This window comes from Astyanax mexicanus, chromosome 8 (assembly GCF_023375975.1).
Source record: "Astyanax mexicanus isolate ESR-SI-001 chromosome 8, AstMex3_surface, whole genome shotgun sequence".
NCBI lineage: Eukaryota > Metazoa > Chordata > Actinopteri > Characiformes > Acestrorhamphidae > Astyanax > Astyanax mexicanus.
In genome coordinates this window covers 47482785-47499478 of record NC_064415.1, presented here as the reverse complement: position 1 = coordinate 47499478, position 16694 = coordinate 47482785, and the positions used below count along the sequence as shown (strand labels likewise).

Below are 16694 nucleotides of genomic sequence, written 5' to 3'. Positions count from 1 at the left end.
TATTTCTCACTCTCTCTCTACTTCTCTATTTCTCACTCTCTCTTTCTCACTCTTTTCTACGTCTCTATTTCTCACTCTCTCTACTTCTCTATTTCTCACTCTTTCTCACTCTCTCTCTACGTCTCTATTTCTCACTCTCTCTCTACGTCTCTATTTCTCACTCTCTCTCTACGTCTCTATTTCTCACTCTCTCTCTCTACTTCTATATTTCTCACTCTCTCTACTTCTATATTTCTCACTCTCTTTTTCACTCTCTCTCTACGTCTCTATTTCTCTTTATTTCTCACTCTCTCTACTTCTATATTTCTCACTCTCTTTTTCACTCTCTCTCTACGTCTCTATTTCTCACTCTCTCTCTACTTCTCTATTTCTCACTCTCTTTCTCACTCTCTCTCTACGTCTCTATTTCTCACTCTCTCTACTTCTCTATTTCTCACTCTCTCTTTCTCACTCTCTCTCTACTTCTCTATTTCTCACTCTCTCTTTCTCACTCTCTCTACTTTTCTATGTCTCTTTCTTTCTACTTTTCTATTTCTCTATTTCTCTCTTACTCTCTCTTTATTTCTCGCTCTTCTCTCTACTTCTCTTTCACTCTACTTTTCTGTCTTGCTTTCTCTTTCTATCTATCTCTCTACTACATCCTTTTTCTTTCTCTACTTCTTTATTTCTCGATCTCTCTTTTTCCCTAATTCTCTTTCTCTCGCTCAATATTTCTCTCTACTTGTCACTCTTTTTCTCACATTCTCGGGTGTTCTTTCTCTACTTCTCACGCTGATTTTCTCTCTACTTCTCTATTTCAGGCTCTCCCTTTTTCTGTACTTCTACATTTAACACTCTTTCTTTTTATCTACTACTGCCTAGGAACCAGTTAGATACACCTTAGCAACCACCTGGAAAACATTAGCAACTGCCTAGCAACCACTTAGCAACCATGTGTAATACGTTAGCAACTGCCTAGCAACCAGATAGCAACACCTTAGCAACCACCTGGAAAACGTTAGCAACTGCCTAGCAACTGCTTAGCAACCACTTTAGAAATGGTAGCAACTGCCTAGCGACCAGTTAGATACACCTAGCAACACCTTAGCAACCACCCCAGATACCATAGCAACATCTTAGCAACCACCTAGCAACACCTTAGCAACCACCCTAGACACCATAGCAACACCTTAGCAACCGCCTAGCAACACCTTAGCAACCACCTTGCAACCACCTAGCAACACCTTAGCAACCACCCCGGATACCATAGCAACACCTTAGCAACCACCTAGCAACACCTTAGCAACCACCTAGCAACACCTTAGCAACCACCCTGGATACCATAGCAACACCTTAGCAACCACCTAGCAACACCTTAGCAACCACCTAGCAACACCCTAGCAACCACCTAGCAACCACCTAGCAACACCTTAGCAACCACCCTGGATACCATAGCAACACCTTAGCAACCACCTAGCAACACCTTAGCAAACACCTAGAAACACCTTAGCAACCACCCAGGATACCATAGCAACACCTTAGCAACCACCTAGCAACACCTTAGCAACCACCCTGGATACCATAGCAACACCTTAGCAACCACCTAGCAACACCTTAGCAACCACACCATAGCATCCACCCCGGATACCATAGCAACACTTAAGCAACCGCCTAACAACCACCTAGCAACACCTTAGCAACCACCCCGGATACCATAGCAACACCTTAGCAACCACCTAGCAACACCTTAGCAACCACCTAGAAACACCTTAGCAACCACCCAGGATACCATAGCAACACCTTAGCAACTGCCTAGCAACCACCTAGCAACACCTTAGCAACCACCCAGGATACCATAGCAACACCTTAGCAACCACCTAGCAACACCTTAGCAACCACCCCGGATACCATAGCAACACCTTAGCAACCACCTAGCAACACCTTAGCAACCACCCTGGATACCATAGCAACACCTTAGCAACCACCTAGCAAAACCTTAGCAACCACCTAGCAACACCCTAGCAACCACCTAGCAACACCTTAGCAACCACCTTGCAACCACCTAGCAACACCTTAGCAACCACCCCGGATACCATAGCAACACCTTAGCAACCACCTAGCAACACCTTAGCAACCACCTAGCAATACCTTAGCAACCACCCTGGATACCAAATCAACACCTTAGCAACCACCTAGCAACACCCTAGCAACCACCTAGCAACCACCTAGCAACCACCAACAACACCTTAGCAACCACCCTGGATACCATAGCAACACCTTAGCAACCACCTAGCAACACCTTAGCAACCACCCCGGATACCATAGCAACACCATAGCAACCACCTAGCAACACCTTAGCAACCACCTTGCAACACCTTAGCAACCACCCTGGATACCATAGCAACCGCCTAGCAACACCCTAGCAACCACCTAGCAACACCTTAGCAACCACCCTGGATACCATAGCAACACCTTAGCAACCACCTAGCAACACCTTAGCAACCAACCCGGATACCATAGCAACACCTTAGCAACCACCCCGGATCCCATAGCAACACCTTAGCAACCACCTAGCAACCCTCTAGCAACCACCTAGCAACACCTTAGCAACCACCCCAGATACCATAGCAACACCTTAGCAACCACCTAGCAACACCTTAGCAACCACCCCAGATACCATAGCAACCAGTTAGCAACCACCTGGAAAATATTAGAAACTGCCTAATAACCACTTAAAAACCATTTGGAATACGTTAGGAATTGCCTAGCAACAAGTTAGCAACAGCTTAGCAACCACCTGGAATATGTTTGCAACTGCCTAGCAACCAATTAGCAAGCACTAAGCAACGATGTGGACTACATTAGCAACTGCCTAGCAACTACCTAGCAACCACTTAGCAACACTTTACTTTATAAGATAATTATAAGCTTTTCACCATGTTAGCCAAAACTTTTTGGACTTCAACATTTAGCCGAAAGTCAACAGCATAGCAACCACTCTTCACACGCTTTAGACAGAAATATCTTAGCAACCGTTTTAACTATTCAACGTTATTTAACTATTTAACGTACTTTTCCAAGCCAACTTAAAGTTCGTTATCGAACTTTCCTTTTCTAGTTATTATTATTATTCTTACGCCTTTTTTTCTGTACGCTACTCCTCCTAGAGCTTTCAACGTAGAATCACGAAACTTTCACGGATCGTAGGACCTATGCCAACTTAGCGTGCTTGTGCTTTTTGGAGCGATTTATCGTACGGTTTTCGTAAAAACTTCGTAAACGTACGCATTTTTTCCCCATAGGAATGAATGGGGCGAAATTTTAAACGTCCGTAACCGCCACAATTTTTGAGATACGAAGACCAAATTTGGCGAGCTTATAGATCTTACCGAGATCTTAAAATTAATAGGAGGTTGCGAAGTGATACGACGTACGGTTTTCGTACAATTTTCGTACGAAGTTTTCCCATAGAAATGAATGGGGGGCCCAGAGTTCCATCTCGCACACGAGCAGCTCTGCGCACGGAACCCCTTCTCTCCCCTGCTCCTCCAGTACTGTGAGTGTATGGAGGAGCTGCTGTATGGAGCAGCTATCAGTCAAAAGTTTGGACACCCCGGCACCCCAGCCAGGGCTTTGCAACCACCTATTAACTGCTTAGCAACCACTCTCTCTTTCTCACTCTCTCTTTCGCTCTCTACTTCTCTAATTCTCACTCTCTTTCCCACTCTCTCTCTATTTCTATATTTCTCACTCTTTCTTTTGCTCTCTACTTCTCTATTTCTCACTCTCTTTTGCTCTCTACTCCTCTATTTCTCACTCTCTTTCTCACTCTCTCTCTACGTCTCTATTTCTCACTCTATTTCTCACTCTCTCTCTACGTCTCTATTTCTCACTCTCTTTCTCACTCTCTCTCTACGTCTATTTCTCACTCTATTAGCTCTATTTCTCACTCTATTTCAACACCTTAGCAACCACCTGGAAAACGTTAGCAACTGCTTAGCAACCACTTTAGAAATGGTAGCAACTGCCTAGCGACCAGTCAGATACACCTAGCAACAGCTTAGCAACCACCCCAGATACCATAGCAACATCTTAGCAACCACCTAGCAACACCTTAGCAACCACCACAGACACCATAGCAACACCTTAGCAACTGCCTAGCAACCGCCTAGCAACCACCTAGCAACACCTTAGCAACCACCCCGGATACCATAGCAACACCTTAGCAACCACCTAGCAACACCTTAGCAACCACCCTGGATACCATAGCAACACCTTAGCAACCACCTAGCAAAACCTTAGCAACCACCTAGCAACACCCTAGCAACCACCTAGCAACACCTTAGCAACCACCTTGCAACCACCTAGCAACACCTTAGCAACCACCCCGGATACCATAGCAACACCTTAGCAACCACCTAGCAACACCTTAGCAACCACCTAGCAACACCTTAGCAACCACCCTGGATACCATAGCAACACCTTAGCAACCACCTAGCAACACCTTAGCAACCACCTAGTAACACCCTAGCAACCACCTAGCAACCACCTAGCAACACCTTTGCAACCACCCTGGATACCATAGCAACACCTTAGCAACCACCTAGCAACACCCTAGCAACCACCTAGCAACCACCTAGCAACACCATAGCAACCACCCTGGATACCATAGCAACACCTTAGCAACCACCTAGCAACACCTTAGCAACCACCCTGGATACCATAGCAACACCTTAGCAACCACCTAGCAACACCTTAGCAACCACTTAGAAACACTGTAGCAACCACCCCGGATACCATAGCAACACCTAAGCAACCGCCTAGCAACCACCTAGCAACACCTTAGCAACCACCCCGGATACCATTGCAACACCTTAGCAACCACCTAGCAACACCTTAGCAACCACCTAGCAACACCTTAGCAACCACCTAGAAACTCCTTAGCAACCACCCAGGATACCATAGCAACACCTTAGCGACTGCCTAGCAACCACCTAGCAACACCTTAGCAACCACCCAGGATAACATAGCAACACCTTAGCAACCACCTAGCAACACCTTAGCAACCACCCTGGATACCATAGCAACACCATAGCAACCACCTAGCAACACCTTAGCAACCACCCAGGATACCATAGCAACGCCTTAGCAACCACCTAGCAACACCTTAGCAACCACCCCGGATACCATAGCAACACCTTAGCAACCACCTAGCAACACCTTAGCAACCAACCTGGATACCATAGCAACCGCCTAGCAACACCCTAGCAACCACCTAGCAACACCTTAGCAACCACCCTGGATACCATAGCAACACCTTAGCAACCACCTAGCAACACCTTAGCAACCACCTAGCAACACCTTAGCAACCACCTAGCAACACCTTAGCAACCACCCCGGATACCATAGCAACACCTTAGCAACCACCTAGCAACACCTTAGCAACCACCTAGCAACACCTTAGCAACCACCTAGCAATACCTTAGCAACCACCCTGGATACCAAATCAACACCTTAGCAACCACCTAGCAACACCCTAGCAACCACCTAGCAACCACCTAGCAACACCTTAGCAACCACCCTGGATACCATAGCAACACCTTAGCAACCACCTAGCAACACCTTAGCAACCACCCCGGATACCATAGCAACACCATAGCCACCACCTAGCAACACCTTAGCAACCACCCTGGATACCATAGCAACACCTTAGCAACCACCTAGCAACACCTTAGCAACCACCTAGCAACACCTTAGCAACCACCTAGCAACACCTTAGCAACCACCCCGGATACCATAGCAACACCTTAGCAACCACCTAGCAACACCTTAGCAACCACCTAGCAACACCTTAGCAACCACCTAGAAACACCTTAGCAACCACCCAGGATACCATAGCAACACCTTAGCAACTGCCTAGCAACCACCTAGCAACACGTTAGCAACCACCCAGGATAGCATAGCAACACCTTAGCAACCACCTAGCAACACCTTAGCAACCACCCCGGATACCATAGCAACACCTTAGCAACCACCTAGCAACACCTTAGCAACCACCCTGGATACCATAGCAACACCTTAGCAACCACCTAGCAAAACTTTAGCAACCACCTAGCAACACCCTAGCAACCACCTAGCAACACCTTAGCAACCACCTTGCAACCACCTAGCAACACCTTAGCAACCACCCCGGATACCATAGCAACACCTTAGCAACCACCTAGCAACACCTTAGCAACCACCTAGCAATACCTTAGCAACCACCCTGGATACCAAATCAACACCTTAGCAACCACCTAGCAACACCCTAGCAACCACCTAGCAACCACCTAGCAACACCTTAGCAACCACCCTGGATACCATAGCAACACCTTAGCAACCACCTAGCAACACCTTAGCAACCACCCCGGATACCATAGCAACACCATAGCCACCACCTAGCAACACCTTAGCAACCACCTAGCAACACCTTAGCAACCACCCTGGATACCATAGCAACCGCCTAGCAACACCCTAGCAACCACCTAGCAACACCTTAGCAACCACCCTGGATACCATAGCAACACCTTAGCAACCACCTAGCAACACCTTAGCAACCAACCCGGATACCATAGCAACACCTTAGCAACCACCCCGGATCCCATAGCAACACCTTAGCAACCACCTAGCAACCCTCTAGCAACCACCTAGCAACACCTTAGCAACCACCCCAGATACCATAGCAACACCTTAGCAACCACCTAGCAACACCTTAGCAACCACCCCAGATACCATAGCAACCAGTTAGCAACCACCTGGAAAATATTAGAAACTGCCTAATAACCACTTAAAAACCATTTGGAATACGTTAGGAATTGCCTAGCAACAAGTTAGCAACAGCTTAGCAACCACCTGGAATATGTTTGCAACTGCCTAGCAACCAATTAGCAAGCACTAAGCAACGATGTGGACTACATTAGCAACTGCCTAGCAACTACCTAGCAACCACTTAGCAACACTTTACTTTATAAGATAATTATAAGCTTTTCACCATGTTAGCCAAAACTTTTTGGACTTCAACATTTAGCCGAAAGTCAACAGCATAGCAACCACTCTTCACACGCTTTAGACAGAAATATCTTAGCAACCATTTTTACTATTCAACGTTATTTAACTATTTAACGTACTTTTCCAAGCCAACTTAAAGTTCGTTATCGAACTTTCCTTTTCTAGTTATTATTATTATTCTTACGCCTTTTTTTCTGTACGCTACTCCTCCTAGAGCTTTTATCGTAGAATCACGAAACTTTCACGGATCGTAGGACCTATAGTGAATTACGTTGCTTGTGCTTTTTGGAGCGATTTATCGTACGGTTTTCGTAAAAACTTCGTAAACGTACGCATTTTTTCCCCATAGGAATGAATGGGGGAGAATTTTGAACGTCCGCGACGGTCACAATTTTTGAGATACGGAGACCAAATTCGGCGAGCTAATAGATCTTATCAAGATCTTTAAATTAATAAAAGATTGCGAAGCGATACGACGTACGGTTTTCGTACAATTGTCGTACGAAGTTTTCCCATAGAAATGAATGGGGGGCCCAGAGTTCCATCTCACAGACGAGCAGCTCTGCGCACGGAACCCCTTCTCTCCCCTGCTCCTCCAGTACTGTGAGTGTATGGAGGAGCTGCTGTATGGAGCAGCTATCAGTCAAAAGTTTGGACACCCCGGGCACCTCAGCCAGCGCTTTGCAACCACCTATTAACTGTTTAACAACCACTCTCTCTTTCTCACTCTCTCTCTACTTCTCTCACTCTCTCTCTACTTCTCTCACTCTCTCTTTCTCACTCTCTCTACTTTTCACTCTCTTTTGCTCTCTACTTCTCTATTTCTCACTCTCTCTTTCTCACTCTCTCTCTACGTCTCTATTTCTCACTCTCTCTTTTGCTCTCTACTTATCTACTTCTCACTCTCTCTTTTGCTCTCTACTTCTCTACTTCTCACTCTCTCTTTTGCTCTCTACTTCTCTATTTCTCACTCTCTTTTGCTTTCTACTTCTCTATTTCTCACTCTCTCTTTTGCTCTCTACTTCTCGCTCTCTCTTTTGCTCTCTACTTCTCACTCTCTCTTTTGCTCTCTACTTCTCTATTTCTCACTCTCTCTTTCTCACTCTCTCTCTATGTCTCTATTTCTCACTCTTTCTTTCTCACTCTCTCTACGTCTCTATTTCTCACACTCTCTTTCTCACTCTCTCTACTTCTCTATTTCTCACTCTCTCTTTTGCTCTTTACATTTCTTTATTTCTCACTCTCTCTTTCTCTCTTTCTCACTCTCTCTCTACTTCTCTATTTCTCACTCTCTTTTGCTCTCTACTTCTCTATTTCTCACTCTCTTTCTCACTCTACTTCTGAATTTCTCACTCTCTTTCTCACTCTCTCTCTACGTCTCTATTTCTCACTCTCTCTTTTACTCTCTACTTCTCTATTTCTCACTCTTTCTTTCTCTCTTTCTCACTCTCTCTCTACGTCTCAATTTCTCTTTCTCGCTACTTTTCTATTTCTCTATTCTCTACTCTTTCTTTATTTCTCGCTCTTCTCTCTACTTCTCTTTCACTCTACTTTTCTATGTCTTGCTTTCTCTTTCTATCTATCTCTCTACTACTTCCTCTTTCTTTCTCTACTTCTTTATTTCTCGATGTCCCTTTTTCTCTAATTCTCTTTTTCTCGCTCAATATTTCTCTCAACTTTTTTTCTCACATTCTCGCGTGTTCTTTCTCTTTTTCTCGCGATTTTCTCCCTACTTCTTTATTTCTTGCTCTCCCTTTTTCTGTACTTCTACATTTAACACTCTCTCTTTTTCTCTACTTCAACCATTTTAGAAATGATAGCAACAACCTAGCAACCAGTTATCAACACCTTAGCAACCACCTGGTAAACATTAGCAACTGCCTAGCAACCACTTTAGAAATGATGACAACCGCTCAGCAACCATCTGGAATATGTTAGCAACTGCCTAGCAACCAGTTAGCAACACCTTAGCAACCACCTGGAAAATGTTAGCAACTGCCTAGAAACCACTTAGCAACCACTTTAGAAATGATCACAACTGCCTAGCAACCACTTAGCAACCATGTGGAATACGTTAGCAACTGCCTAGCAACAAGTTAGCAACACCTTAGCAACCACCTGGAAAACATTAGCAAGTGCCTAGCAACCACTTATCAACCATGTGGAATACGTTAGGAATTGCCTAGCAACAAGTTAGCAACACCTTAGCAACCAACCCGGATACCATAGCAACACCTTAGCAACCACCCCGGATCCCATAGCAACACCTTAGCAACCACCTAGCAACACCTTAGCAACCACCCCAGATACCATAGCAACACCTTAGCAACCACCTAGCAACACCTTAGCAACCACCCCAGATACCATAGCAACCAGTTAGCAACCACCTGGAAAATATTAGAAACTGCCTAATAACCACTTAAAAACCATTTGGAATACGTTAGGAATTGCCTAGCAACAAGTTAGCAACAGCTTAGCAACCACCTGGAATATGTTCGCAACTGCCTAGCAACCAATTAGCAAGCACTAAGCAACGATGTGGACTACATTAGCAACTGCCTAGCAACTACCTAGCAACCACTTAGCAACACTTTACTTTATAAGATCATTATAAGCTTTTCACCATGTTAGCCAAAACTTTTTGGACTTCAACATTTAGCCGAAAGTCAACAGCATAGCAACCACTCTTCACACGCTTTAGACAGAAATATCTTAGCAACCATTTTAACTATTCAACGTTATTTAACTATTTAACGTACTTTTCCAAGCCAACTTAAAGTTCGTTATCGAACTTTCCTTTTCTAGTTATTATTATTATTCCGCGCTCAAAATTTAATCGACTACTCCTCCTAGGGCTTTTGACGTAGAACCACGAAATTTTGCAGTATCGTAGGACCTATACCCGAATAGGTTGCTTGTGCTTTTTGAAGCGATATATCGTACGGTTTTCGTAAAAACTTCGTAAACGTGCGCTTTTTTTTCCCATAGGAAATGAATAGGGGACAACTTTGAACGTCTGTGTAGGTAACAATTTTTGACATACAAAGACAAAAATCGGACGGTCTATAGAACTTACCGCGTTCTTTCCGAAATTTTTAACGTTTTGACGATACGTCGTACGGTTTTCGTACAAATGTCGTACGAAGTTTTCCCATTGAAATGAATGGGGGGCCCAGAGTTCCATCTCACACACGAGCAGCTCTGCGCACGGAACCCCTTCTCTCCCCTGCTCCTCCAGTACTGTGAGTGTATGGAGGAGCTGCTTATGGAGCAGCTATCAGTCAAAAGTTTGGACACCCCGGCACCCCAGCCAGGGCTTAGCAACCACCTAATAACTGCTTAGCAACCACCTTAGCAACCACCTGGAAAACGTTAGCAACTGCCTAGCAACCACTTAGCAACACCTTAGCAACCACCTGGAAAACGTTAGCAACTGCCTAGCAACCACTGAGCAACCACCTGGAAAACGTTAGCAACTGCCTAGCAACCACTTAGCAACTGCCTAGCAACCACCTGGAATACGTTAGCAACTGCCTAGCAACCACTTAGCAACCACCTGGAAAACGTTAGCAACTGCCTAGCAACAACTTAGCAACTGCCTAGCAACCACCTGGAAAATGTTAGCAACTGCCTAGCAACCACTTAGCAACCACCTGGAAAACGTTAGCAACTGCCTAGCAACCACTTAGCAACTGCCTAGCAACCACTTGGAAAACGTTAGCAACTGCCTAGCAACCACTTAGCAACTGCCTAGCAACCACCTGGAAAACGTTAGCAACTGCCTAGCAACCACTTAGCAACCACCTGGAAAACGTTAGCAACTGCCTAGCAACCACTTAGCAACTGCCTAGCAACCACTTGGAAAACGTTAGCAACTGCCTAGCAACCACTTAGCAACTGCCTAGCAACCACCTGGAATACGTTAGCAACTGCCTAGCAACCACTTAGCAACCACCTGGAAAACGTTAGCAACTGCCTAGCAACCACTGAGCAACCACCTGGAAAACGTTAGCAACTGCCTAGCAACCACTTAGCAACTGCCTAGCAACCACCTGGAAAACGTTAGCAACTGCCTAGCAACCACTTAGCAACCACCTGGAAAACGTTAGCAACTGCCTAGCAACAACTTAGCAACTGCCTAGCAACCACCTGGAAAACGTTAGCAACTGCCTAGCAACCACTTAGCAACCACCTGGAAAACGTTAGCAACTGCCTAGCAACCACTTAGCAACTGCCTAGCAACCACCTGGAAAACGTTAGCAACTGCCTAGCAACCACTTAGCAACCACCTGGAAAACGTTAGCAACTGCCTAGCAACCACTTAGCAGCTGCCTAGCAACCACCTGGAATATGTTAGCAACTACCTAGCAACCACTTAGCAACCACCTGGAAAATGTTAGCAACTGCCTAGCAACCACTTAGCAACTGCCTAGCAACCACTTGGAAAACGTTAGCAACTGCCTAGCAACCACTTAGCAACTGCCTAGCAACCACCTGGAAAACGTTAGCAACTGCCTAGCAACCACTTAGCAACCACCTGGAAAACGAAAGCAACTGCCTAGCAACCACTTAGCAACACCTTAACAACCATTGGGAAAACGTTAGCAACTGCCTAGCAACCACTTTAGAAATGATAGCAACTGCCTAGCAACCACTTAGCACCACCTTAACAACCACTAGGAAAACGATAGCAACTGCCTAGCAACCACTTAGCAACCACTTTAGAAATGATAGCAACTGCCTAGCAACCACTTAGCAACACCTTAACAACCACTAGGAAAACGATAGCAACTGTCTAGCAACCACTTAGCAACCACTTTAGAAATGATAGCAACAACCTAGCATCACCCTAGCAACCACCTAGCAACACCTTAGCAACCACCTGTTATATGTTAGCAATTGCCTAGCAACCAGTTAGTAACAGCTTAGCAACCACCTGGAAAACATTAGCAATTGCCTAGCAACAGCTTAGCAACCTTTTCAGAAATGATAGCAACCGCCTAGCAACACATTAGCAATCAAAAGTTTAACCAAAAGTTTTACGATTTCAGCATTTAAACAAGCGTTTTTAGATTTCAGCGTTTAACGAAATGTTTTTAGATGTCAGCGTTTAATCAAAGGTTTTTAGATTTCAGCGTTTAACCAAATGTATTTAGATTTCATCGTTTAACCAAACGTTTTTAGATTTCAGCGTTTAATCAAACATTTTTAGATTTCAGCGTTTAACCAAACGTTTTTAGATTTCAGCGTTTAACCAAATGTTTTTAGATGTCAGCGTTTTTAGCATTTAGCGTTAACAGCATATCAATGACTCTTCACACTCTTCAGACGGAAAAAGCTTAGCAACCATTTTAACTTTTTAACGTTATTAGCGTTCTTTTCCAAGCCAACTTAAAGTTCGTTCACGAACTTTACCTTTTCTAGTTTAGGTTTGCAGGCCTACTGTAAGCTATAATGAACGAAACTGTATTTATTTTATTAGTTCAGGGCTAGTTTAAGAGTATTGTGGTGTAATTTAATACTTAGAAGGGGTAGAAGAGATGGTTGATCTGGAGAGAGAGAAAATGTGAAGAGGGCTGAAATTAACTGACTGACAGGACTGGACTGATCAATAGAAAGAAGTATTAATTAAATTATTAATTGTTTAGGCCCCTTTGGACTAATATTTACTTATGCAATATATCTGGTCCATGTCATTTTTGTAAAAGCTGATGATTTCATGTAAATGTCTAGAAAAGGGTTTAACTTAGGCTGTATTATAAGAATTACATATGTAGGAATGTCCACAACATTTCAGTGTCAACAAAGATAGACCTGTCAGATTCTGATAATCTAATTGTAGTTTGTAAAATGTTCCCAGGTGGTTATTTTAGATTTATTGTAAACCTGTCTTAAAATATAAGGGATTCTGTACCTCGGTTGGGTTGGTGGGCGACTCGAAGCAGGTGACGGAAAATTTCCCTTATTTTTAAGTCCAAAACTTGACAGGTATGCTTAGAGCCCTCACAGCGGGGCGAATGGGTAACGTCTCGGCGGCATAGTCGAAAGGCTAAGGCTAATGCTACCGCAAAGGCCACAGCCAGCCCACCTAAACACCACGCTCCCCCAGTTCACGTGTCAAACAGGTTTGCCCCGCTCAGTGAAGCACCAACTGAGGAGCCTGTTAAAGGTACTCTGGTGATAGGAGACTCTATCGTCCGACACGTGAAATTAGCTACTCCTTTAGGGGCACCAGCGGCAACAGTTACTTGTTTACCGGGAGCCAGAGCACCGGACATTAGTGGCAACCTCAGGTTAGGGAATAGGAGATATTCGAGGGTAGTAATTCATGTAGGGGCCAATGATATTCGTCTGCGGCAGTCTGAAGTAACTAAGGCTAATATTAAAGAGGTGATTAAACAGGCCCAGACGCTGTCCGAGGAGGTAATCTGCTCTGGCCCCATCCCAATGAGGCGTGGTGATGAAGCTTACAGCAGGCTTTCTTCGCTGAACCGCTGGATGTCCAAGTGGTGTGCAGAAAATCATGTGGGCTTTATAGATAACTGGCTACACTTTGAGGGCAAGCCTGGTCTTTTAGGTAGGGATGGTGTCCACCCCACGCGGGAGGGTGCTGCCTTACTTTCATGCAGCATAGCTCATAGTCTTTTAGTTAGTCGGCAGAGTAGTATTAGAAGCTGCTGACAATCCAGAGCCGGGACCAGGCCGCAGACAGAGAGGCTTAACCAACCGTCTGCGAGCTGCAAAGAGACGTTACCTAGATACCAATGTATTCAGACTGTGTCTGTCCCCCGAGTCAAACAAAAACATCAAAAAACTAAAACAGTAAATCTAAATAACTTAACTTATATTAAACAATCATATCCAGACTGTAGTACTAACATTTCAAGCCTAAAGATTGGTTTACTTAATATTAGATCTCTAAATTCAAAAGCAGTTCTAGTGAATGAAATGATAACTGATCAGAAATTTGATGTTCTGTGTCTGACAGAAACCTGGATTAGGCCAAATGAATATGTAGCATTAAATGAAGCCACCCCTGCAGGCTATAATTATATACACAATCCGAGATTGTCCGGTAGAGGAGGTGGGGTCTGCATATTTTTCCAAAGTACCTTAGTTAGCAATCAGAAACACTATGAAAATTTTACTTCTTTTGAGCTTCTTTACACCAGTATAATTAATCCAGTTACAAAAAAGAATGCATTTTCTTTAATTAACATCTACAGACCACCAGGGCCCTATTTAGAATTTTTAAAAGAATTTAGTGATTTTGTCACAGACTTAGCAGTAAGTAATGATAAAGTGATTATAGTTGGAGACTTCAACATTCATTTCGAAAAATTGGATGATCCATTAAAAAAGGCATTCACATCGATTTTAGACTCAGTGGGTATTATTCAAAATATAACAGGACCTACTCATTACTGTAATCATACTCTGGATTTAGTTTTGACCCTGGGTGTGAGCATAGATAACCCGAATATTCGTTCTCAAACCTCCGCAATTTCAGATCATTACCTTATTTCATTTAAATTACATCTTAGTCATAATATACGTACATCCCCTAGCTACTCTGTAAAACGTTCAATTACGCCTTTTACAGCCCAACAATTTACAGATAAGCTTCCAGACTTATCAACTCTAATGTACTCTCCTGTAGACCCAGTAGAACTAGACAAACTAACCGAAGGTTTAGAAAATACCTTTCGCTCTACCTTAGATGTTGTAGCACCCCTTAAACACAAAATAGAGAGACAGAAAAAGCTCGCACCGTGGTACAATGATCAAACTCGTACCTTAAAGCAGTTAGTACGAAATTTAGAGCGTAAATATCGATCAACTAAACTGGAAGTGTTTCACTCTGCGTGGAAAGACAGTCTTGTTAAATATAGAAAAGAACTTAATAAAGCCCGCTCAGCGTATCTGGCCTCACAGATCGAGATAAATAAAAATAATCCTAGAGTTCTCTTTAGTGTTATTTCCAAATTAACTAAAAACCAGGCAGGTACTGAACCTCAGATTCCAGCCATTTACACCAGCAACGATTTTATCGACTACTTCAATAGTAAAATTGAAAACATTCGGGATAAAATTAAACAGATAAATATTACATCCTCTCTGTCATCTGGTCTGGCTGATCTAGAACAAAACCCTGTTACTGAAGTTAGGTTGGAAGTCTTTAACCCACTTCCACAGCTAGAACTAGAGAAAATTATCTCCTCTTCAAACAGCACAACCTGCACACTTGATGCTGTTCCCACAAAATTACTAAAACAGGTACTGCCAGATATAATTAAACCTCTGTTAATGATAGTAATCTCATCGCTCACCCTGGGCCATGTACCCAAAGCCTTTAAAACAGCTGTAATTAAACCTCTGATCAAGAAACCAAATCTTGATCCTAGTGTACTGTCTAACTATAGACCTATTTCAAACTTACCGTTTATTTCTAAGATTTTAGAAAAAGCTGTAGCCCAACAACTTTGCTCTTACCTGCAAAGAAACCAGATCTATGAAAAATTTCAATCTGGATTTAGGCCTTACCATAGCACTGAGACAGCTTTAGTTAGAATAACAAACGATCTACTTATAGCCGCCGACCAAGGCTGTGTTTCCCTACTCGTACTTCTCGATCTGAGCGCAGCCTTTGATACAATAGATCATACTATCCTTTTAGAAAGACTAGAGAACATGGTCGGTGTAACCGGAACTGCCTTAGCATGGTTTCAATCGTACTTAACCGATCGCTATCAGTTTGTGAGGATAAATGTCTTCCAGTTATACCAAGGTAAGATATGGAATCGCACAAGGCTCTATATTAGGACCGTTATTATTTACATTATATTTGCTCCCACTGGGCAAAGTTATTAGAAAACACAATGTGAATTTTCATTGTTATGCGGATGACACGCAGCTCTTCATATCAGCCAAACCTGATGACAGAGTGAGATTAAAGAAAATCGAGGATTGTGTAGAAGATGTAAAATCATGGATGTCGCACAACTTCCTCCTATTAAATAGTGATAAAACAGAAGTTCTCCTATTAGGCCCCAAAGCTGCTAGAAATAAATTATCAGACTTAATGCTAAATCTGGCTAACTTCTCAGCCACCCCTGGTTCAGCAGCTAAAAACCTTGGAGTTATCATAGATTCAGATCTAGCATTCGATAAACACATATCTAATGTTACTAGAACAGCTTTTCTACACCTCCGTAATATTGCCAAGCTAAGAAATGCCCTATCACTGCATGACGCAGAAAAATTAGTACATGCCTTTATTACCTCAAGGCTAGATTATTGTAATGCGCTACTGTCTGGATGTTCCGGCAGTAACTTAAATAAACTTCAGCTAGTTCAAAATGCTGCAGCCAGGGTCCTTACTAAAACTAGAAAATTTTACCATATTAGTCCAGTACTATCAGCACTGCACTGGCTTCCAGTCAAATTCCGCATAGACTATAAAATTCTCCTGTTAACGTATAAAGCCCTACACGGACTCGCTCCTGAGTATTTACAAGACCTCATCTCCTGTTATGAACCACCGCGATTACTTAGATCTCAGGGTGCTGGTTTATTAGTAGTTCCTAAAATTCAGAGGAGCTCTGCAGGAGGAAGAGCTTTCTCTTATAAAGCGCCTCAACTCTGGAATAATCTCCCCGAATATGTTC

The 16694-nt window shown here is 43.5% G+C and overlaps 1 protein-coding gene across 3 annotated transcripts in view; it reads right to left on the bottom strand.

Moving 5' to 3' along the window:
* Positions 1-16694, bottom strand: part of si:dkey-154p10.3 (zinc finger protein 335) — a 44786-nt gene that overhangs the window by 26927 nt on the left and 1165 nt on the right. The window lies entirely within an intron of this gene.